The 24,082-nt window shown below is 43.3% G+C and overlaps 1 protein-coding gene across 5 annotated transcripts in view; it reads left to right on the top strand.

Annotated features, from left to right (window-relative positions):
• Positions 1-21,172: 21,172 nt before the first annotated feature.
• Positions 21,173-24,082, top strand: part of LOC140909185 (uncharacterized) — a 101,546-nt gene continuing 98,636 nt past the window's right edge. For all 5 annotated transcript variants that reach the window (XR_012158127.1, XM_073337892.1, XM_073337893.1 and 2 more), the window contains exon 1: positions 21,173-21,466. The gene's annotated coding sequence lies outside the window, so the exon portion shown is untranslated. The remainder of the gene's footprint in view (positions 21,467-24,082) is intronic.

Genomic DNA, 24,082 nt, shown 5'->3' with positions numbered 1-24,082 from the left:
TCAGTAGTTGAAGCTGTAGTTGGACTTTCTTCTTTGTTCTTTTTGGCATCATTAATTGTAAGGTACCACGTTAGTCTGTTTGGGAAAGTGCTATTTATGGTTAAAGACAAATGCAATGTACTTTTATATACAAATATATTTAATCAGTACATCTAGTTGCAAAGAACAGTCAATCACTTTTAAAGTATCAAGTATAAAAAAAAAATTATACATTTGGAACTTGCTAAATTCAGTGTGAGGTGAGAATTCAGCTCATATGAATGCCTGACAGCAGCATAAACTGTTGGTAGATGATTTCATTCCATATGAAATCAAGTGAAATGAATTTAAAGGGAATATTACATCATGAGAAAATATGGAACACCTCAAGGCTAGTACTTGCTGTTGGTGGTAGGGGGGGGAAGCAAAATTCCAAAGACTCAAAGCATCAAGGAATTGATTATCCCTAATTGATAATCTGATTGAAAATATCCAGTTTGAAGATAGTGAGGTAGCATTTTTCTGAAGAATTAATTTTGTGCAAAGGTGCCCAGCTTTTCCTGCATTTTGGGCTGGTGCACCACTGTGCCTTTGAATTAGAAATGGGCCTGAACCACTGGCTTAAGATTTGGGTACAGATATTAAGGGTTACCAATTTCTCAGATGTTTGAACCCAGGAATTTGGTTTGTGTGCCTCTCCATTTTAAGTGCACAGGAAGCAGAAACCAACTTCACTTGAAATGAATATTAAGTGTTATTGACTGGAAGGATAACAAACACTGATGTTCATCTAAATGTGTCCATAAACCTCTCCCTTATACCAAGTGGTTTCAGAAATGTAACATGTTTTCCTTTGTACAGTAGTATTGTAAAGGTGAGATGGAGGCAAAGGTTCAGCAACAGTTATTCACCTCTGAGTCAATTAGGAAGTACAAATATTCATATGCTACAATCACCTTATTGGCTCTTCAAAGAAGTACAGTAGCTTTCAGTGAATTCTGCTGAAGCCAGTGCTAATACATATGTTTGCGTATGCCATCTGATTGGCTAATATAGCTTCAGAACTCAGTACTCATTTGTGAGATAAACTATAGAAAATGACATCACAAAAATGTTTTAATTCATTCAACTTTTCCGTTGAACGTACCAATAGCATTTCTAGTGGTCTGGATGCTGAGACTCCCTGTCTTGCTTTGGGTCCGTTACTTTATGTGTTTTCCATCTGTGAAAAGGAGAACTACTCTCTCAGGGATGTTGTGAGTATTCATTAATGTTTGTAAAGTGCCTTGAAGAAGAAAAATGCTAGGTATTTTATTTCCTGTTAATACAGTGTGATACTATTTCCTTGTGCATCCCTGATCCACCACTGGACCTGCTAAAAGTTAACAAGCTCTTTAAACTTGTTTAAATTGTTGGTGCAGGTAGGATGTGCCTGAAAATGACACCGCAGTCCATCTACATCTTTTGCAAACTACTTTCCTATGCATAGATTTCTCTTTCACAACAAAATCCATCAATTTGTGGTTAGTGAATATTTTTCTGTTTTTTGTGAGTTGGCTTGATTTTGTTTGAAACGGTACCATGTGTGATTGAGAAAGATGGGACTCCTTTTTAAGACATTGGAGATGATTTTATCCTTCAAGAAGTGTGCATATCATGAACCTCTAGATATTTTTTCACAGATAAAATATGTCCTTTCTAGGGTTGTCAAGCGATTAAAAAAATTAATTGCGCGATTAATCGCACTGTTAAACAATAGAATACCATTTATTTTAAATATTTTTGGATGTTTACTACATTTTCAAATATATTAATTTCAGTTACAACACAATACACAGTGTACAGAGCTTACTTTATATTTATTTTTATTACAAATATTTGCACTGTAAAAATCAAAAAAATATAATTTTCAATTCATCTAATATAAGTACTGTAGTGCAATCTCTTTATCATGGAAGTTGAACTTACAAATGTAGAATTACGTACATAAAAATAAAACAATGTTAAAACTTTAGAGCCTACAAGTCCATTCAGTCCTACTTCTTGGTCAGCCAATCAGTCAGACAAACAAGGTTGGTTACAATTTGCAGGAGATAAGAAATAGGCAGCACTGTTTATAATGTCACCTGAAAGTGAGAACAGGCATTCGCATGGCACTATTGTAGCTGGTGTTGCAAGATATTTACGTGCCAGATGCACTAAAGATTCATATGTCCCTTCATGCTTCAACCACCATTCCAGAGGACATGCGTCCATGCTGATGACGGGGTCTACTTGATAACGATCCAAAGCAGTGTGGACTGACGCATGTTTGTTTTCATCATCTGAGTTAGATGACACCAGCAGAAGGTTGATTTTCTTTTTTAGTGGTTGGGTTCTAAAATTTCTGCATCAGAGAGTTGCTCTTTTAAGACTTCTAAAAGCGTGCTCCACACCTCATCCCTCTCAGATTTTGGACGGCACTTCAGATCCTTAAACCTCCGATCGAGCGCTGTAGCTATTTTTAGAAATCTCACATCGGTACCTTCTTTGCGCTTTGTCAAATCTGCCGTGAAAGCGTTCTTAAAACAAACATATGCTGGGTCAACACCCGAGACTGCTATAACATGAAATATATTGCAGAATGTGGGTACAACAGAGCAGGAGACAAAGAGTTCTCCCCCCAAGGAGTACAGTCACAAATTTAATTGATGCATTATTTTTTTTTAATGAGCATCATCAGCATGGAAGCATGTCCTCTGGAATGGTGGCTGAAGCATGAAGTGGCATATGAATGGTTAGCATATCTGGCATGTAAATTCCTTGAAATGCTGGCTACAAAAGTGCCATGCGAAAGCCTGTTCTCACTTTCTGGTGACATTGTAAAGAAGCAGGCAGCAGTATCTCCTGTCAATGTAAACAAAGTTGTTTGTCTTAGCAATTGGCAGAATAAGAAGTAGGACGGAGTGGACTTGTAGGCTCTAAAGTTTTACATTGTTTTGTTTTTGAGTTCAGTTATGTAACCAAAAAAATCTGCATTTGTAAGTTACACTTTCACAATAAAGAGATTGCACTTCAGTACTTGAAGGAGGTGATTGAAAAATACTATTTCTTTTGCTTATCATTTTTACAGTACATATATTTGTAATAAAAAATAATATAAAGTGAGCACTGTGCACTTTGAATTCTGTGTTGTAATTGAAATCAATATTGAAAAACATCCAAAATATTTAATAAATTGCAATTGGTATTGTTATAAGTGCAATTAATCGCGATTAATTTTTTTGAGTTAATTGCGTGAGTTAACTGTGATTAATTGACAGCCCTAGTCCTTTCCTTTTAATTTAGTGAATCCCAGCTCATTAACCAATAATCTAGATTGCAGTAAAACAATAAAACTTTACATATTTATTTAATTTATGTCAAGGATAACATGTTTTATGCTCATTTACAGGCTGCAATAGGGTTCATAAAGTAACAGTTGCACTGACAAATTTACCAAATCGTAAAATCAGTTGTAACAAGTATGTAAAAGTTTATAAAATAATACAATAATCTATAATAACCAATGTTAATGGAGAATAGGTCAAGTTGTTTTTTATAATGAATGTTACAAACAAGTGAAAAAACCAGAGACACTACATTTGTCCAAACAAATAAAAAGTCCATGTTAATATAATTCCAGAACTATATATAATACTAAAAACAGAATATATAAAACAAAAAATTAATAAATTAGTGTGTTAAATGTTAAGCCTAATTAGTAAACAAAATAATGAGGGGATGGAGAATTCCATCCATCACTCCCATTGTGGCTAATTAAAGAAGACTTAGAGGAAAAAATAGGGAAAAACAGATGAAAGCTGCTGAAGTGAGCTTCAACATCATGGCTGCTCACCTGGCCATTTCCTGGGACCCCAGACCTTTGTCACCCTGACCTGAGACATGTCCTTACCAGACCAGCCAAAGAGAGGGAACCAGCTAACACCACGCTTTACTTGCTCCAGCTAAATCCCGACCACCACCTGGGATAAAATAAAACCAGACTTTAACAGCAGCAACAGCTTCAGCTCATCTAACTAGCTTCTCTTTTCTGCAAAAGGACTGGTATTACCATCGTGAATACCATCAAAGACAGTGGTTCTCAGCCAGGGGTTTGTGGCTCCAAGCTGGTTTCAGTACAGAAAACTGGGAGTGGAGCACTGGGGCCCCCACCAGGGTCTGGGAGCAGAACCACAGAGAGCCCTGAGCTCCGGTGCTCCCCCCAAAGCTAAAGCCTCAAGCCCCAGTGCCCCACACCGGAGCTTAAGCCCTGAGCTCTTCCCCCGCCCCTCACACCTGGTGGCTGAAGCCAAAATCCCTATCCCCTGCCCCTCTGGAATTCTTATAGTATGTTGGGGGTGCCTCAGAAAGAAAAAGGTTAAGAAGCCTTGACCTGAGAAAGGGGCATTTTCCTTTTAAAACTCTCTCCAGCTAAAAGGAAAGGCAACAATGGATGTTATTAAAACGAAAGCCTTACTTAATACTTTACATTTCAAATGCTTTAACTGGTTTTCCTTCTTTTCTGTATCTTTAATAAAATATTTTAAAAGATATTTAATAGTCTGTTTGCCATAGTACGAAGCAGCCTTACATGCATGTATACCAAACCGTGACCTTGTTTAACAATGTTTAATGTTAGATGGTAACTGAGTTATGTGAACACCTTTAGCCCACATATTCCATGTAAATCTATACAACACTGATATCCTGTTGGCAGTATCGGTGGAATACCCCAGACTTCTTGTGTTAAAATCTCCCAGGATGAAAAGGCCACACAGATATAAAAGTCCCCAAACTAATCTCCTTACTTGCCTCCCTAGGAGTGTTACAGGTCACCTCTGGTTTAACCCACTCATCTGGTCACGCCCTGGACCTGATATTTGGCTTAGGCTAGAGGACATCACGACCCAGCCACTGTCCTGGACAGGCCATCACCAAATTAAGGCGGTGGGCAGAGCTCTGAGAGGCTACAAAACCCACAACCCTTATTTAACCACAAAGGCTCATACACTCCATCAAATTCCAAAGCATGCCAAAGGACAGCAATGCTTCGTGCACAGAACAGAGTCAAGTATCTGGTGAACCCTAATTATTGTACCCTTGCTTCAACCATGAATGTGCTGGCACCTAGACAGCCCCTCCCCATCACACACACAAATCTTGAGTTTCAACCCTCTCTCTTCATTGACACAATGTGTCAGAAAACTGAGCAGGATGATGTAAAACAAAAGGCTGAAACCGACACAAAGAATTTCTGAGCCTCTACTGAAGCTGCTACAGGCTCAGAGAACCTTCCTATTAGCCTGTAGTGTAGCTGTCAAATCCTGCCCTAAGGAGCTGTGCAAGGGATTAATTGATCCTGAGTGCCTACAACCCACAACAGAACTCAGCACCAACCCCTGAGAAGACTATCATCCTACTTTGCTGAAAAGATCTAGTACATTCAGGAAGGTGTCTCAAACAGCATAACTCTGTTCTGCCTGACAAACAGCCTGCCTACACACATTCGCTCCTCAAGAAGTACTGGACACCCCAAAGAATCACAACCAAGATCTGTGAATCCAACTCAGGATTTCCCTGTATGATGAGATTCCAGAGCAACTTGTGCCACTCATGACCTCAACAGCCAATACCTAACTTAGGGAAGGAATCTCTCCTTTCTCTTTCGAACACAGTAGTCTGACCAACAGAAAAAAGTCTACCCTTGATACATAGGTTCTAGTCAATTACTACCCATTATCAAACCATCCCTTCCTAAGCAAGCTCATAAAGCAGGTGGACAAAGGTCAACTACACAATCATCTAATTCAAGTGAATATCCTAGACCCAGCATAATCTGGATTCAGTCCAGGATATGGGATGGAAATTGCTTTAGTGGCACTGATGGATGATCTCCTCTTGTGAATGGATAGAAGGCAAACATCCATTCCCATTCTCCTGGATCTATCTGCAGCATTTGACACTGTCAACCAGGAGACACGGTTGTGTTACCTGAGAGATGGCAGAGATCCAGGGTAATGCACCAACATGGTGTGTGTCCCTCCTGGAGGCATGCATCCAAAGAGCTGTGACGGGCAAACTGCACTTCTGCTGCTGTATCCCTCACTTGTGGAGCTAAAGGTAGCTTACATCAACCTAACTCTGTAAGCGTCTATACTAAAATGTCACTCCCGCCAATGTAAGTCATCCACTACACTGCTTTAATAACTCCACCTCCACGAGAGCTGTAGCACTTAAGTTAGGTCGACGCAGTATCCGTGTAGACACTGTGTTGCTTAAATTGCCACCTGGGGCTGACCGCCAGAGTCCCACCACCACCTCCTGATGAGGGATTGGGTGGGGGAAAGGAGAGCCTGAGCTCAGCTGCCTTCCGGGAGGGATTGAATGGTGGGGGGAAGGAGAGCCTGAGCCTGAGTGGTGGGGCTGCAGCTGTCAGTGCCCCACATTGTCAGTTAAATCAGTGCAAACACTGCTGGTGAGCATGCGCGCCGCCAACAGGAGCATTGTGTGGATGTTAAAAATTGAATTAATTACTAAAGTGGCTGTATGTCAACTTAACTTAACTTGACTTAATTCTGTAGTGCAGACATGTCCTGAGTACTTTTCCCAGACCTTAGGAAGAGCTCTGTGTAAACTTGAAAGCTTGTCTCTCTCGGTCCAATAGAGAGAGACAAGAAACCCACCTTGCTTCTCTAATATCCTAAGACCAATGCAGCTATGACAACACTGCATGCAGCTCTCATCTGTTTAATAAGACCAAATCTTGAGAGGTGCTGAGTAGCTTGAAATACCTATTGGCTTCAGTGAGAGTTGAAGTTACTTAGTACTGCTCACGATTTGGCCCACAAAATCTAACAAAGATCTAAACAGTTTTTAAGTGCTGATTACTCAGACTGTGCCAGACCCATTTGAAGACTTTCTGTTACCTTCCCAGAAAAGAGAAACCACAGCAACAACTGTTGGAAGCAGAAATATGTTCGATATGTACTATGGTTTTTACTTCTCTGTTCTGAGATTGCTGTAGTTATGGTTTCAATGTTCTTCCTTTTTCAAGGTGTCATTTCAGATAGCCGCTTAGTTTGGCTAATTGACCCAATGAGAGATTTCAACAAAGGGGATACAGTCTTATTATTCTGGACCCCAGGCTTCTTGTTACCTGTGCTTTTGGCACTATGGGGGCATCGCTGTCGTACTGTAGGAACTGATCAATATCTACAGTGTCTGCACAGATCTCTCTCAAATTATAGGTGAGGCTGGTAGCACTGCCTATTATTGTGATTGCCACACACTTCCCAGTATAAGATCCTGTTTTCAGTTGGTTATAACTTTACCAAACTTTAACTGTTTTGGCTGAAATTTTCCATGCTGGGTGTCTGTCTCAGGCTGATTTTTCTTCTTCTTTCACGACAATTTCAGCCAAAATGGTTTAAGTGTTTAGAGAATGACACTAGAGAAAAATGTTTTGTCAGTGTCAAAATTCTGCTGACCTTTTCTTTGAACGGCTCCAGCATCCCTATGCTTTGGAGCAGGGACTTGAAATTTGGCAAGGGGTAGCCTTTATGTCAGCGATGTGCCTTCTGCTGTCCCAGTGCCTCCACCCAAACTTTGAGCAGGCTCAGTAGACACTTCTTTGATTTTAGTACCGAAATGCTCTGAAGATACCATTCTCACTGAGCATGGGGCATTTGCCAGATGCACGGGGACTAAAGAGGCCTCAGTAAGCAGGCTTAGCCTCTCAGAGCTCCTAGTACTGACCAGACTCCATATGCACCAACCCCACAAAGCAACTCAGCATGCTCCATCTTGTCACAGCTTCTAAGAGTGACCATACTGCATCTGTGCCATCCCCATAGCGTGACTGAGCACGTTCCAGCCCTTGATATGGGAGGCTCAGAAGGACATTGCCTGTAATGGCTGTTCTGGACTGTGGTGCAACTGGGCACTGGAACAGATAGGCATGCAGCAATTCTCCAGAAAGGGCTATAATTTTGGAGTTTAATATACACACCCACATCATACACATTTGAAAGCTTATTTTAATGTAGGTTTAGATGAGGTATGATGTGAAGGTATCACGTGGTGCTGTAAGCCTGTAGGTGAGGGGAAACAATGATACCCAAAATGAGAATGTGTCACATTTTTGCACAGTTTCAGAAACACTGCAACATGGCTATGACTACAGTTTTTACTGGTTAAGTTAAAATTAACGCTGTAATGTTACAGCAATGTGTTTATTGGTCAAAGCTACCAAATGACAATGTATTAAAAAGATTTTTATTGGTTTTGCCAGGGCTTTTTTCCTCTCCAGAAATGATGGAGCTGTTTTGCATGTGACAAAAATGGCAAATATCAACATTTTGCAATATACGAATACTTGCATATTTTAATTGTCAAAGTATCTCACAAGTGATTATAGGTTTTTATATTTTCAGTTGAAATTTGCTGACAGACTGATCTGTCTCACACTGAAGGTTGTGCACCAGTAGCAGTACATTGCATGCCCACAGTTTGCCCTGCCTCGTGGGTAGATATAAATGTACATGAATTCCTAATAATAGATTATCAGGGTTGGAAGGGACCTCAGGAGGTCATCTAGTCCAAACCCCTGCTCAAAGCAGGACCAGTCCCCAACTAAATCATCCCAGCCAGGGCTTCGTCAAGCCTGACCTTAAAAACCCTCAAAAGAAGGAGATTCCACCACCTCCCTAGGTAACACATTCCAGTGCTTCACCACCCTCCTAGTGAAAAAGTTTTTCCTAATATCCAACCTAAACCTCCCCCACTGCAACTTGAGACCATTACTCCTTGTTGTGTCATCTGCTACCACTGAGAACAGTCTAGATCCATCCTCTTTGGAACCCCCTTTCAGGTAGTTGAAAGCAGCTATCAAATCCCCCCTCATTCTTCTCTTCCGCAGACTAGACAATCCCAGTTCCCTCAGCCTCTCCTCATCAGTCATGTGTTCCAGTCCCCTAATCATTTTTGTTGCCCTCCGCTGGACTCTTTCTAATTTTTTCACATCCTTCTTTAGTGTGGGGCCCAGTACTCCAGATGAGGCCTCACCAATGTCGAATAGAGGGGAACGATCACGTCCCTTGATCTGCTCGCTATGCCCCTACTTATACGTCCCAAAATGCCATTGGCCTTCTTGGCAACAAGGACACACTGTTGACTCATATCCAGCTTCTCATCCACTGTAACTCCTAGGTCCTTTTCTGCAGAACTGCTGCCTAGCCATTTGGTCCCTAGTCTGTAGAGGTACACGGGATTCTTCCGTCCTAAGTGCAGGACTCTGCACTTGTCCTTGTTAAACCTCATCAGATTTCTTTTGGCCTAATCATCTAATTTGTCTAGGTCCCTCTGTATCCTATCCTATCCCTACCCTCCAGCGTATCTACCTCTCCTCCCAGTTTAGTGTCATCTGCAAACTTGCTGAGGGTGCAGTCCATGCCATCCACCGGATCATTAATGAAGATATTGAACAAAACCGGCCCCAGGACCGACCCTTGGGGCACTCCGCTTGATACCGGCTGCCAACTAGACATGGAGCCATTGATCACTACCCGTTGAGCCCAACGATCTGGCCAGCTTTCTATGCACCTTATAGTCCATTCATCCAGCCCATACGTCTTTAACTTGCTGGCAAGAATACCGTCGGAGACCGTGTCAAAAGGTTTGCTAAAGTCAAGGAACAACACATCCACCACTTTCCCCTCATCCACAGAGCCAGTTATCTCATCATAGAAGGCAATTAGATTAGTCAGACATGACTTGCCCTTGGTGAATCCATGCTGGCTGTTCCTGATCACTTTCCACTCCTCTAAGTGCTTCAGAATTGATTCCTTGAGGACCTGCTCCATGATTTTTCCAGGGACTGAGGTGAGGCTGACTGGCCTGTAGTTCCCTGGATTCTCCTCCTTCCCTTTTTAAAGACGGGCACTACATTAGCCTTTTTCCAGTCATCCGGGACTTCCCCCGTTCGCCACGAGTTTTCAAAGATAATGGCCAATGGCTCTGCAATCACAGCCGCCAATTCCTTTAGCACTCTCGGATGCAATGTGTCCGGCCCCATGGACTTGTGCATGTCCAGCTTTTCTAAATAGTCCCGAACCACTTCTTTCTCCACAGAGGGCTGGTCATCTCCTCCCCATGCTGTGCTGCCCAATGCAGTAGTCTGGGAGCTGACCTTGTTCGTGAAGACAGAGGCAAAAAAAGCAATGAGTACATTAGTTTTTTCCACATCCTTTGTCACTAGATTGCCTCCCTCATTCAGTAAGGGGCGCACACTTTCCTTGGCTTTCTTCTTGTTGCTAACATACCTGAAGAAACACTTCTAGTTACTCTTAACATCTCTTGCTGGCTGCAACTCCAAGTGTGATTTGACATTCCTGATTTCATTCCTGTATGCCTGAGCAATATTTTGATACTCCTCCCTAATCATTTGTCCAATCTTCCACTTCTTGTAAGCTTCTTTTTTGTGTTTAAGATCAGCAAGGATTTCACTGTTAAGTCAAGCTGGTTTCCTGCCATATTTACTATTCTTTCTACACATCAGGATGGTTTGTTCCTGTAACCTCAATAAGGATTCTTTAAAATACAGCCAGCTGTCCTGGACTCCTTTCCCCGTCATGTTACTCTCCCACGTGATCCTGCCCATCAGTTCCCTGAGGGAGTCAAAGTCTGCTTTTCTGAAGTCCAGGGTCCATATTCTGCTGCTCTCTTTTCTTCCTTGTGTCAGGATCCTGAAGTTGACCATCTCATGGTCGCTGCCTCCCAGGTTCCCATCCACTTTTGCTTCCCCTACTAATTCTTCCCCGTTTGTGAGCAGCAGGTCAAGAAGAACTCTGCCCCTAGTTGGCTCCTCCAGCATTTGCACCAGGAAATTGTCCCCTACACTTTCCAAAATCTTCTTGGATTGTCTATGCACCGCTGTATTGCTCTCCCAGCAGATATCAGGGTGATTGAAGTCTCCCATGAGAATTAGGGCCTGCGATCTAGTAACTTCTGTTAGTTGCCGGAAGAAAGCCCCGTCCACCTCATCCCCCGGTCCGGTGGTCTATAGCAGACTCCCACCATGACATCACCCTTGTTGCTCACACTTCTAAACTTAAACCAGAGACTCTCAGGTTTTTCTGCAGTTTCATACCGGAGCTCTGAGCAGTCATACTGCTCTCTTACATACAATGCAACTCCCTCATCTTTTCTGCTCTGTCTGTCCTTCCTGAACAGTTTTTATCCATTCATGACAGTACTCCAGTCGTGTGAGTTATTCCACCAAGTCTCTGTTATTCCAATCACATCATAATTCCTTGATTATGCCAGGACTTCCAGTTCTCCCTGCTTGTTTCTCAGGCTTCTTGCATTTGTATATAGGCACTTAAGATAATCGCTGATCGTCTGGCTTTCTCAGTATGAGGCAGGAGCCCTCCCCTCTTGCACTCTCCTGCTCATGCTTCCTCCCGATATCCCACTTCCCCACTTACCTTAGGGCTTTGGTCTCCTTCCCCCGGTGAACCTAGTTTAAAGCCCTCCTCACTATATAATACTTCTCCATTTGTAATCTTTGGTACATACAATAGCATCTAGTTTGCCTGACTGAAGGTTTAATTTGTAATTGCCTATGGATGCTGTACTAGCCTTTGAAGTATCCTAGAAACTAGATTTTTAATACAGTGACACTTATGCACGTCAGTATTAGTGTTAGAGATAATACATAGTTTTTGCATATTCATAATATGAAGCTATGAGAGAAAGAAAGTGGCCTAACAAGAAATAGTGAAGACAAAGTCCACAAACAAGTCCTTGTCTCTATACTGAAGAGGGATGAAGGGCATGTTATAGCTCTTATCACCCATGTCATCAACAATACGACAAACCCATTTGACACCAAATCACATCCAGATGTGCTTATCAACATATCTACTGGCCTTCATGTAACACCAGATGTACGAGGGTCTCTAATGAAAATAGCAGGTGTTGGTGAAGAGCAAATGGAGAGATTTATGAGAGGTGCACTTGATTCTGACAGGACACACACCTTCTTCAGCTCAGTCAAGAAATCTGACATCAGAACATTTGCTCACATGGCCAAGACCACTACATTTAAATCTAGCAAGTGAGGGACAATCACAGAATCTATCAGTCCAGAGAGTGTTTTCCACAGAGCCCTGTCCTTAGCAATATGCAGAGATGTTTCAATAGCAACTGTCCTTAGTCATCCAATCCAACAGGACCTCTGCCTATGTCCTCCTTCCATGCTGATGGAACAATGAGCAGAACAGACAAAGATAAATTAGGGCATCAGCTGGAAGCTCAAGCTGAAAGAATCCCTGAGCAAAGAGTATGCAACAAAGAAAACAGTGTACAACAGAGAGGCCCTGCTGTCATACAAATGAAGGCTGCAGACAAATTCCACACATTCAGTGAATTGGCTGTTGAATCCTCGAAGCAGATCCTAAAAGGACTTGACAAGGCTAACTCTGTAATCAGTCTTTTGCAGATATAACAATAACTCTGTGAAAACTGCAGAAAGCTGGTGCTGGACAGGATCTAAGGATGGGTGTAAGAAATACCAGGTGATTGGTGGATGCCCTCTGCCTCCATGGAAAAAGTTTCTAACCATGGCATCCAACAAGCAATCACTTGTGAATATATGGTTCCTCTGTGAATATATGGTTCAAAATGCACCTCAGTGTAGGAGCTTACCCAACACAAACACTCCTTCTTGCTGGGGGCTTTTATGATGGTGAAGTAGCAAAGTCCAACACCAGAACAGGTGTTGAAGAAGCCTGAGAGTTGTATGGTATTCAAGAGGAAGCAGACACAAGAATGTTTCTGCATGCTGTATGTGCCAATATGGCTTTTGGGTTTCTTGGTGTCAAAGGAACCATAGGAATTAGGTCACCTGATACAGATGTTTTGGTCCTTGCTATTCATTACTTTCCAGAAATGGGAATACACAGATAACATGTGGATTGAGACAGGCACCATTGCCAGCACAACTGACAATCACTGTTTCATACCTGTGCATGCAATTTGTGATGCACTCACTCCTGCTGTATACGCATTAACCAGATGTGATTCTGTGCCATCCCTATTTGGTATGGTGGGGGCAGGGGGCATGTTTAATGTTATCAAAACAAAAGTAGCTTATTGCTTCAGAGATCTTGCCACACTTGGGGAGAGTGATGGACAAGCCACAATTCCTGGAGAGCCACAGAGACCTAAAGTGCAATCTGGCCATGAAAAAGGACAAGTCACTGGCCAGACTTCCCAAGTGAGGGACAGTTTTGAAGAGCATGTCAAAAGAGCATCTTGGCAAACAAAGACCTGGATGTTTTTGCACATATGTAATCCAGATATTGGATCACCATTGCAACATGGATGGAAAAAGGTAGATGATGAACTACTCTTATTCTTCAGGGACCCAATGGCATCTGAGCTTCTACAAGACCTTATTTGGATCTGTACCAGTAGGGGGTCATTGCACAATCCACTGTGTCTGGATTCAGAACAATCGTCCCTGCACAGAACTCTGTACATTCCAAGGCAATGAAGATTGTGATAATCTACGCATTCTTGAGAGCGATCATAATGGTGAGCAAGATGACGATGATGTTGACCACAAATTTCACAGTGCTATTAATTTCAATGACATCTGTACACATTTATTATTAGACTGTGACCTCAAAGCATCAGAACAACAAAGAAATACAATGTTATGTCTTAAAATGATACAACGAGCCATTAAATTGTTTAGCCTGCAGAAGAGAAGAATGAGGGGGGATTTGATAGCTGCTTTCAACTACCTGAAAGGGGGTTCCAAAGAGGATGGCTCTAGACTGTTCTCAGTGGTAGCAGATGACAGAACGAGGAGTAATGGTCTCAAGTTGCAGTGGGGGAGGTTTAGATTGGATATTAGGAAAAACTTTTTCACTAAGAGGGTGGTGAAACACTGGAATGCGTTACCTAGGGAGGTGGTAGAATCTCCTTCCTTAGAGGTTTTTAAGGTCAGACTTGACAAAGCCCTGGCTGGGATGATTTAACTGGGAATTGGTCCTGCTTTGAGCAGGGGGTTGGACTAGATGACCTTCTGGGGTCCCTTCCAACCCTGATATTCTATGATTCTATGATTCTATGAACAAACAAATGCAAATGTTTTAAAATTGGCACTTTAACGTGTTGTTGGTGTCATTGTTTATCATTGTTTCTACAGTAACACCACAACTTGACAGCTCTGCATCATACCTCATCTTAAAGTAGACATAATAAGCTTTCAAAAGATGTATTGTGTGTGGAGAGACGGTATATTAAGTCAATTCAATCGGTGGTGTCTGCCGCTCACCTGAGAGAGCAGGGAGGCTGTCTCTTCTGTTCTCTTAATTACCTCTCTGCTGGCAGACTAATGGAGATGGAAGGGAGTAGATTAGAACAAGGAGTCTGGTGAGACTCGGACTGGAGAATGTGTGTGGGGGAGAAACAGGCACAGGCTGGGCAAGGAGACTGTGAACTGGGAGGAGGGGAGGCTGGAACTGGGAGCTGGAAGAGGAGATGCTGGGACTAGGAGTTGGGAGAGAAATTGGGATGGTGCCAGTGAGAGAAATGAGTTTGGGTGGAGGGAGGAAGGATTGGCTGTGGTAGGAAACTGATATCACATGAGGACTCGGGGAAGACTGGGATTGGCTGGATGAGGAGACTGGGATTGGGAGCCAGTAGGAGAGGGTGGAGGAGAGAGACCAATCAGAAAAGGATACTGAGAGGGGGGAACTAGGACTGACTGGGTTTGGAGAGGTAGAGAAATTGGGATTTGAACAGTAAGCCCAGAAAGGGAAGCTTGGATTTTCTGGGCAAGGAGACTGAGATCAGAAGCCTGAGGAATGGAGACTGTGACTGGTCTTGCCTGGAACAAAGAGCAAGAGGTAGGGAAAAGACAGGGCTGAAGGGGACAGGGAAAGAAAGAAATCAAGCTGGGGCAGGGGAGAATGAATAAGAATCTTTGCCCACTAGAGCATTGTCCCCACCAGAGCCTAGTATAGAACTCCAAATTCCCGAATCTACCCATTCTGCTGTTGTCAGCAAATACACGTGAAACTCAATGGCAAAATGTGTCTCGTCCCCCTAGAGCTGTTATGCTCAGAAGATGACAACCTACTACTGCTATCAGTTACTTTGTTAGTTCAAGTGGTAGAGGTCTGTGTGGTGGATCTAAAGGTTCCAACTTTTGCTGATGATCCATGTGGGTGTCAATATGATGCCACAACATGGGATTTCTGTTTACTCAGTTTGTTTTTTAAAAAACCTAGGAAATTACACCTACAAACTACGTTAAAATTATTAAAATTGCGAAGTGAAGCACTAAAAAGTTGGGAAATGCCAGAATTATGGTTTCCCCCACAACCTTAATATTTTTCCACTGTTGTCTGCACTATGATAGTTTAATTACATGATTACATACCATTTTTTTCTTCCACAAGACCCCTGACTCATTCAGTGCACATAATGGACCTCCTCTGGGGATGAATCAGGGGTGTGTAATGTAAAAAACTCTTATCTGTAGGATCCTTGCCTCATTTGTTGCAGAAGTGGGAACGTGAGTGGTGAATGAAGCAGGAGATGTTAGGAAGAAAAAGGATGGTGTCCTGGCTAAGGCAGTAGAATGCTGCCCTGGAGAACTGGAATCTATCCTTGCCTATGCCACAGAATTCCTCTGTGATGCTGGACAAGTCACTTAAGCTAAACTTTCCAGAGATGGTCACTAATTGTTTATTCATAACTTTCTGGGGTGTTCAGCTTGATACCCTGGAGTCTGATTTGTAGACATGCTCAGCACTCACCTGCAAGTGAAGTCAGTGGGAGCTCTGCATATTAAGTGCTATAAAATGCTAGATACTCTGAAAAATCAGGTTCTAGGCATCTCTAATTGGACGCTCAAAATTAGTAGAAACTTTTGACTGTAATCTCTGTGCCTCAGCTCCCCATCTATAAAATGGGGATAATATCTTCTCACAGTAGTGTTGCGATGAGGGATTAAATTGAATTAATATTTGTGAAGCACTTGGCTACTACAGTGATGAGCACCAGAGAAAAGTACATTATGAAATTTGATAATTCTGTCTTCAGAGCGGAGTTTGAATAATGTGCAGTAAATAAGGCCTAGGGCCACACACTGAACAAGGCGTATAAAACAAATACTGAATAGCTGCTCATTAAGTGAGCACTGTCTATCCTCTGCACTAAATGGAACAGGAATGCCCTGTGGGGAAAAAAACACCAGTATGTGGTCATGTAATTAAAGACTGTATCATAACACATATGCACAAAGGAGCCAAGATTGCACAGGCAACCTTAATTCTGGCATATTCTACTCTTTGAATGCTTGAGTTTGCAACCTTAATGTTGTCTTAGTGTTGTTTTCTATAGTATATAGTAAAATTATATATATATATATATATATATATATATATATATATATATATATATATATATATATATATATATATATATAATGGGTGAAATCCTGGCTCCAATGTGGTCAATGGGAGTTTTATCATCGACTTCAATGGAACCAGGATTTCACCTGAGCAGGAAAGACTATGTAATTTTTGTGTTAACCTTTTAAGATTTGTAATCAATAACATATGTTACATGCAGAACCTATTTAAGCCTTATCTGCACTCTGTTCACTAATCCATCTCCACCAGGCCTATGTTTAACATTCCAAACCAGTAAATAGCGTTCAAGCAACCCACAGTGGGGGAAAATTTTTCCACAAATGTAGATTTTTTCCCCCTCTCCATATTACACCCAGCCCATAAAAAAGTATACAGGCCGAGCACTAATCATAGTCGAATATGTGAACTGAATGAATCTAATTTCACGAGCCATGAAGGTAAAAATGACTTATCTCATTGGAGAGCTGTGACTCTCGCTTTCCTAGTGGTATATGATGCTTGTTTCTAGCCTTGACAGCTCACCACTTGTGAGTAATGTGGCCATTACAAATCCATGCCATAATGCCTTTTTGTAAGTCTAATGTTGTTGCTTTTGCAGCATACAAAATAAACATCATAAAACAATACTTATGAAACTACCCAAGCCAAGAGACATATTCAAAAAACAAACACATTCTGAACGTGATTATAAATCCTAATGTGATCAGAACCTTGGAAATAAGTGTCTCTTTAACACCACGTAAGATTGGAGGTAGAGGGGAGTCAAGCAATGATATAAAAGCAGGCTTTCTAGAACTTCATTTGTGTACTAAGAATCACTTTTTAATTAATAGGGCTGTTAAAGGTTTCTTGCAAAATGTTTATAAAAAGTTGGGCTTTTATTTAATTTATTTATTTATTGCTTCTTTATGATGTATAATGAAGGCCTGAAAGGTTGTGTGAGCTTTTAAAAGTTGTTGGTGTTTTTTTTTTAAACTCTGGAAATACCAGAAACATCAAGTTTGTGTTTTGCAGGAGGACCTCTGGGGGCAGTGATCTTAGAGCATGTGTATTGTGAGTTATTGCACCTGGTTGAAGGGGGGAAGGAGAGAAGGAAGATATGTTTATATACAAAAACTTCCTTTCTCCTAAATGTTCATTAGTTATTGGAATTACACAAAGGATCAGCAGAATCAAAGTAAAGTCATAGAGTTGACTGATCTATTTTCAGTCTGTTGGCTTTTGTGATGTCATAATTGCATGAGTTTTCCAGTAATGACAGTATCTTCCAGGGCTGATAAGAACTGAATTTCTAATGCAGAAAAACAAAAATATTTTAGGCACTCTTTAAATAAACAGAGGAAAGGGGACAAACAAAGTTTTAATTTTTTCTTTGCTGGTTACTTATGGATAGTGAAATATTGTTAATTAGACCCAACTTAGCCACTTTTGGAGTGTCAGTGATTGTCCTTAACACTGCTCAGTGTTTCTTATTATATCTTGTCAGGATTCTTTAATTGTGCTGCAAAGCCAATAGAGAAGACAGTTCTGCAGAAAATGCTGGACTCCACAATTTGTTGCAGATGTCAAAGATCGTATCTCCATAAGGAGTGCTAACCCTTATATGAACTCCTTAGCAGCATCCCTATAACATCTATGCACACAATTACCATAAAGCGTGCATCGATTAGGATTGCATTTGCTGTATGCAAGAGTACCCATCATGTCAGCCTCCAGTCAATACTGCACCAGAACAGATAGCAAGCACTGGCATAACAGTTGCAATGGTACAGTCAGTCTTGCCATCAGCATCCTGTTGTGCAGATTGCCGCACCAACCCTATGTAAACTTCTTGGAACTGGCCACCATGATGAACCAAGGTTTGCTTCATCATACAGGGGTAGCCTTTATAGCCATGCAAGGATAGTGAGACTTTTGTTGCAACCATGTGAGTCTATGTGCTAAATGAACTAAATGAAGCAATAGCTACCCCCAAAGACATTTTACAGTATTTTTTTAAATAGGTACAGAAAAGAATATGTTAAACACTTATGACATTTCAACTTTTAAATATTTTCAACTTCAGCTGAATTATACCCCCAAATTTGTTACTGAGAAGTTAAGTAATACACCTTCAGATGGGTCCAACACAGTTTTTCAGCATATGGCTTTTCCTGTGTTGAATGAAAGAGCATTTTCTGAATTGAAAAGTGTAATTTGGAAGAAATTTGGACCAAATTGCCTTCAATTTTTAAAATTTAACTGTAAATATTACATATAAGTTGAATATGAGTAATGATTTTCATAAAATAACCAACTTTCAAGGCAACGGAGCACTGTAACTGAATTCCTTAATTATAATTAATACAAGAAACTACCCACCCCAATTTTAATTAATCGTATCAACAGAACATGTAATTGTTTTATTGTTTTTGGGGTTTTGTTTTGTTTTTTGCAATCCCCAGCCCTTGTCCTGCAAACCTGCACGTAACTAATTTTACTCCGGTTGTGTAGTTCCACTGATAAGTGCACAAGGGCTTTCAGGATTTGGGCCTTTAACCACAATCTTGCAAAAATATATCATATGCAAGTGAGTAAATGTTTGCACTATTGAGTTTCCTAAGTAAAAGAATGGTAAGTTGCAAAATAGCACATACCTATTCAAAGATCAGAAACCAGTTGATTGAGAAAGATAGCAACAAGAACACTGTCAACAAGATGAGTCACATCGCTGCTCCATGTCAACAAGGGCAATGTGAATACTGTAAGTATTAGCTAAGATGGTCAGGGATGCAACCACAGGCTCCAGGTGTCATTAACCTCTGACTGCCAGAAGCTGCAGACTGGAAAACGGGATGGATCCTGTTCTGTTCACTCCCTCTGAGTTATCTGGCACTTGCCACTGTCAGAAGACAAGATACTGGGCTGGATGCACAGGGGCCTGCGCAGGCATTTACATTTGACTGCTTTTGGAGAGACACATTAAATACATGATGTTAGAATCATAGAATATCAGGGTTGGAAGGGACCCCAGAAGGTCATCTAGTCCAACCCCCTGCTCAAAGCAGGACCAATTCCCAGTTAAATCATCCCAGCCAGGGCTTTGTCAAGCCTGACCTTAAAAACCTCTAAGGAAGGAGATTCTACCACCTCCCTAGGTAACGCATTCCAGTGTTTCACCACCCTCTTAGTGAAAAAGTTTTTCCTAATATCCAATCTAAACCTCCCCCACTGCAACTTGAGACCATTACTCCTCGTTCTGTCATCTGCTACCATTGAGAACAGTCTAGAGCCATCCTCTTTGGAACCCCCTTTCAGGTAGTTGAAAGCAGCTATCAAATCCCCCCTCATTCTTCTCTTCTGCAGGCTAAACACTCCCAGCTCCCTCAGCCTCTCCTCATAACTCATGTGTTCCAGTCCCCTAATCATTTTTGTTGCCCTTCACTGGACTCTCTCCAATTTATCCACATCCTTCTTGAAGTGTGGGGCCCAAAACTGGACACAGTACTCCAGATGAGGCCTCACCAATGTCGAATAGAGGGGAACGATCACGTCCCTCGATCTGCTCGCTATGCCCCTACTTATACATCCCAAAATGCCATTGGCCTTCTTGGCAACAAGGGCACACTGCTGACTCATATCCAGCTTCTCGTCCACTGTCACCCCAGGTCCTTTTCCGCAGAACTGCTGCCTAGCCATTCGGTCCCTAGTCTGTAGCTGTGCATTGGGTTCTTCCGTCCTAAGTGCAGGACCCTGCACTTATCCTTATTGAACCTCATCAGATTTCTTTTGGCCCAATCCTCCAATTTGTCTAGGTCTTTCTGTATCCTATCCCTCCCCTCCAGCGTATCTACCACTCCTCCCAGTTTAGTATCATCCTCAAATTTGCTGAGAGTGCAATCCACACCATCCTCCAGATCATTTATGAAGATATTGAACAAAACCGGCCCCAGGACCGACCCTTGGGGCACTCCACTTGATACCGGCTGCCAACTAGATATGGAGCCATTGATCACTACCCGTTGAGCCTGACAATCTAGCCAGCTTTCTACCCACCTTGTAGTGCATTCATCCAGCCCATACTTCCTTAACTTGCTGACAAGAATACTGTGGGAGACGGTGTCAAAAGCTTTGCTAAAGTCAAGAAACAATACATCCACTGCTTTCCCTTCATCCACAGAACCAGTAATCTCATCATAAAAGGCGATTAGATTAGTCAGGCATGACCTTCCCTTGGTCATGTTATGAGGAAGTACAGTACATCCTCACTATAACAAAGTCCTGGGGATCCAAGGCATTTGGCCATTATAGCCAGGGGTTCATTATAGCAAAAGAGGGGGGGGGGGACAGCTCCCTTGGCCACAAGGGGAGCTCAGCTCCCCTGGCTGCTGGAGAGAGAGAGGGCCGGAAGAGCTCGCTCTCTCCCTCCTCTGGGGCCAGAGGAGCTCTGTGCCCCTGCCTGTCCCCCCTTGTACACACCCCTGGCTGGCTGGACCCTTGCTCTGACCTGACCCAGTAGGTCCTTTAGCGGTCGTCCAGACCTGTGAAAGATCAATGGTCATTCGTCCAATGCCTCATATTTTGTTGATTTAACGATGTCACGGCACGGGCTGTTTGCAGGAAATGTGACCCCCCTCCCCACCCTGATTCCTTCATTTCACTCATTACCGCCAGGCTGCATGTTTGCTTTTCCAACGGGGTGCCCAGCTCACGAGCAGCAGCAGCAGCAACAACCCGCGTCCCCAAAGCAGAAAAAGCGCGCAGCCCACGCCCCTCGCGCTGTGCCCTATGTTGCTTCTTGCTGACGGCTGCACGGCGGCACCGCTCGCGTGGCTGCTGCCGCCCATTGCCCGGGACTGCCCCGGGTTTCTTCCCCTGGCCTGCCGCAGGGCCGCGCTCCGGAGGGTGCCCGGCGGCTACCGCTCCTCCCGGGGCGCGGGGGCTGGGCAGAGCCAGGGGCGCTGCGAGGACGCTGCGGCGGCTGGCCGGACTCGGCAGCGGCTCCTCTCACTGCGCCCGCGGCCACCTCGCAAGCGGTAAGTGCCGCCCCCCCCCGGCGGGGAGGGGGCTAGCGCGAGCCCCGCCGCGGAAGAACCGCGCTGGGGAGGCCGAGCCCCGCGGGAGTGGGGCTCCCTCCCACACGTGCGCGGGCTCCTGTGACCAGCCCCGGAGAAGGGGGGGAGGGCAAGGCGCCTCTGTGGCCAAGTCTCCCAAGCTGGGGCGCGGCCAGGGCACGACTGTTTCTCAGGGAAGCTGTTTCTGCTCTTCGGGGGTCTGACACCGCGCCCCTGCCTCCAACCCCCATGAATAGGCTTCTTGCCGCGCAGGCGACATAGTGGCGCTAAGCGGGCGGGTTTGAAAGAACCAGGAGATCGCCCTGGGGGTGTCTGTCCTGTTCCCACTTGATTCACGGCCTTTCCTTAAAGACAGCACCCAGGTGTTCCCGAAACGGTCACTCGGGCGGAATTTCATGTGTTGCACATGAATGAGGCTGCACTTCATTTTAAAAGCTAGTCAAACAACGTTGGACTTATTCTGCCTTTCAGAAACCAGGATTCGGCATTTCTGTGCCTCATTCATCTCAAAGATTCCCAAAGCATCTAACCGCACAACCCCATAGGGTGGGATTACTTCTTGCACCACTGAAATGCAGCAAGCTCCGGGGTACAGCACAGCAGCTGTTAGCGTTTTTATAAACTAGTCTTCACCATGTTCCAGCTTAACTGAAAACTACACTCACATCCCTCTCCTCCTCCCCTCCCTTACAATTTTCCTTTAAACTTGAATCACCCAGAGAGCTTTTCTTTGTTCTAAATAAATACATTTCTACAATCTGGACTCAGTTGTGAGAGTGAAGGGAAGCTCGCGCTGCCTCCCTGTGAGAGCCTTGAGTTACCATTGATGAGGTTTCCTGCAAATTGTACTTTTGAAGTGGAATGGGTGGGGTTTCCTCCCTCTCTCCTACACAATTAGGAGTAGGTTTCATCCAAACTTACAGATGGGGCAGGAGTATCCAAGCAGAAGTTTAGGGTGAGATCCATGAAGGGCAACACTGAGCACCTTGGTGGCTTGAAAATCACAGGAACAATGCTGCAATCCACAAAGACTGAATTAGGCACCCTTAGGCTTCCTATGCAATGAAAGTGGAGAAATAGGCACCAGAGAATGGTGTTCTGCGAAGCCAGCATGCTAGCCGCCTAATCTAACCAAAGGGAGACACTGGTAAAAGGGGTATGTGTTAAGTGCCAATTCTTGGGCAGAGATAGGTGCCAAAGTCCAGGTTCCATGGAGGCACCTTGTACCTTGACTAGTGATCCACAAATTGGGGAAGATGGGCACTTGGCTGCCTAAACTGCATGAAAGAAACCACAGGAGGACCACCTCCATTATAACCTTTTGCCTAGTGAATAGGGTACTCATCAGGCAGGGGTGGACCCCTGCTTCAAGTCCCACATCCTCCTCATGAGGCAAAGGGGATCAGCCAACTCTCAGGTCAGGACTCTAACCACAAGGTTATGGGCTATTCTGATGGGAGGAGGGGTCTCTTAATCTCTGCTGTTGACGTGGCTTCACTTGAATTAAACAATGGAATATGTAAATATTAATTGGGCCAGAGAGAGAGAGAGTTAGAACCACTCTATAGCCTGGTGAGTAGGATGCATCCCTGAGCAAAGGCAGATCCTGCTCAAATCCTTTCTCCCCATCAGGCTGAGGTGGGGACTTGAATGGAGGTTTCCTACATCTTGGATGACTACCTTATGCACTAGGTTAAAGATTATAAAGGAGGTTGTCTTCCTAATCCCTCCCCCCCCCCCGCCATCCCTTCCCTGCCCCAGTGATTTTGTGTGAATTTGTCCAAGGGATTGTGAATCGCCCGGGGGCACAGGCAGGAGATCGATGTCCAGATGCCAATTATGAGGCAGCATTGTGTGTGCGCTCAGGCAGGAGGTGGGCATCTAGCTGCTGCAGTGCACATGCCTAAAGGAAAAACTTAGGTGCTGAGAAAGTTTATGTGCTTACAGTGTTAGGCGGTAGCCGAGCAGGAAGTTTGTGAATCACACTGGTGCCAAAAAATGGGACGTATACACCTAAGTACCTTTGTAAATCCTACCCGTAGAGCATGCACGCACCATTGGAGGAGGAGTAAGACCCAAATTAAGTTCCAGATGGATAGCTATTCAGCAATTTTCATGGACTTGAGGAGAAGGAAGGCACACTGTGGAATGTGGCTGCTTCCCTTCTTCCTTCTGCTCTGAGCAGTAAAGTTCCTACCAGATGGAGGGGTTTGTGAGGTATCTGTGAGGAAAGGATCAAAAGCAGCAGGACTGCTACTCCCCACCACTCTCCAGAGTTTGATCCCTAATGAGCTATATTTTCTACTGTCCATCATGGCCCTATATTGAAAAGGAAGGCTATGCAGCTTCTCCTTTTAAAATCATGGAGAAAATTGGCTATTATTTCAGTAAAGAGAAAATTGGAAGTGGTCTAAAGATTTCATAACTCTATGTAAATCTATGCTAGCTGGTGGAGGGTGGGTAATATTAATGGCTTTTCATGGGAGCCAAGGTACAGGAGCAATGGCACAAGGTCTGTATATCTCCCATAAAGATAGTAGTAAGTCCAGGAATCAGTTTTTCAGAATTGGAAATGTC

This window comes from Lepidochelys kempii, chromosome 3, assembly GCF_965140285.1.
Source record: "Lepidochelys kempii isolate rLepKem1 chromosome 3, rLepKem1.hap1, whole genome shotgun sequence".
NCBI lineage: Eukaryota > Metazoa > Chordata > Testudines > Cheloniidae > Lepidochelys > Lepidochelys kempii.
Note: the sequence above shows the minus strand (reverse complement) of the source record. Positions and strands in the feature narration are given on the sequence as shown.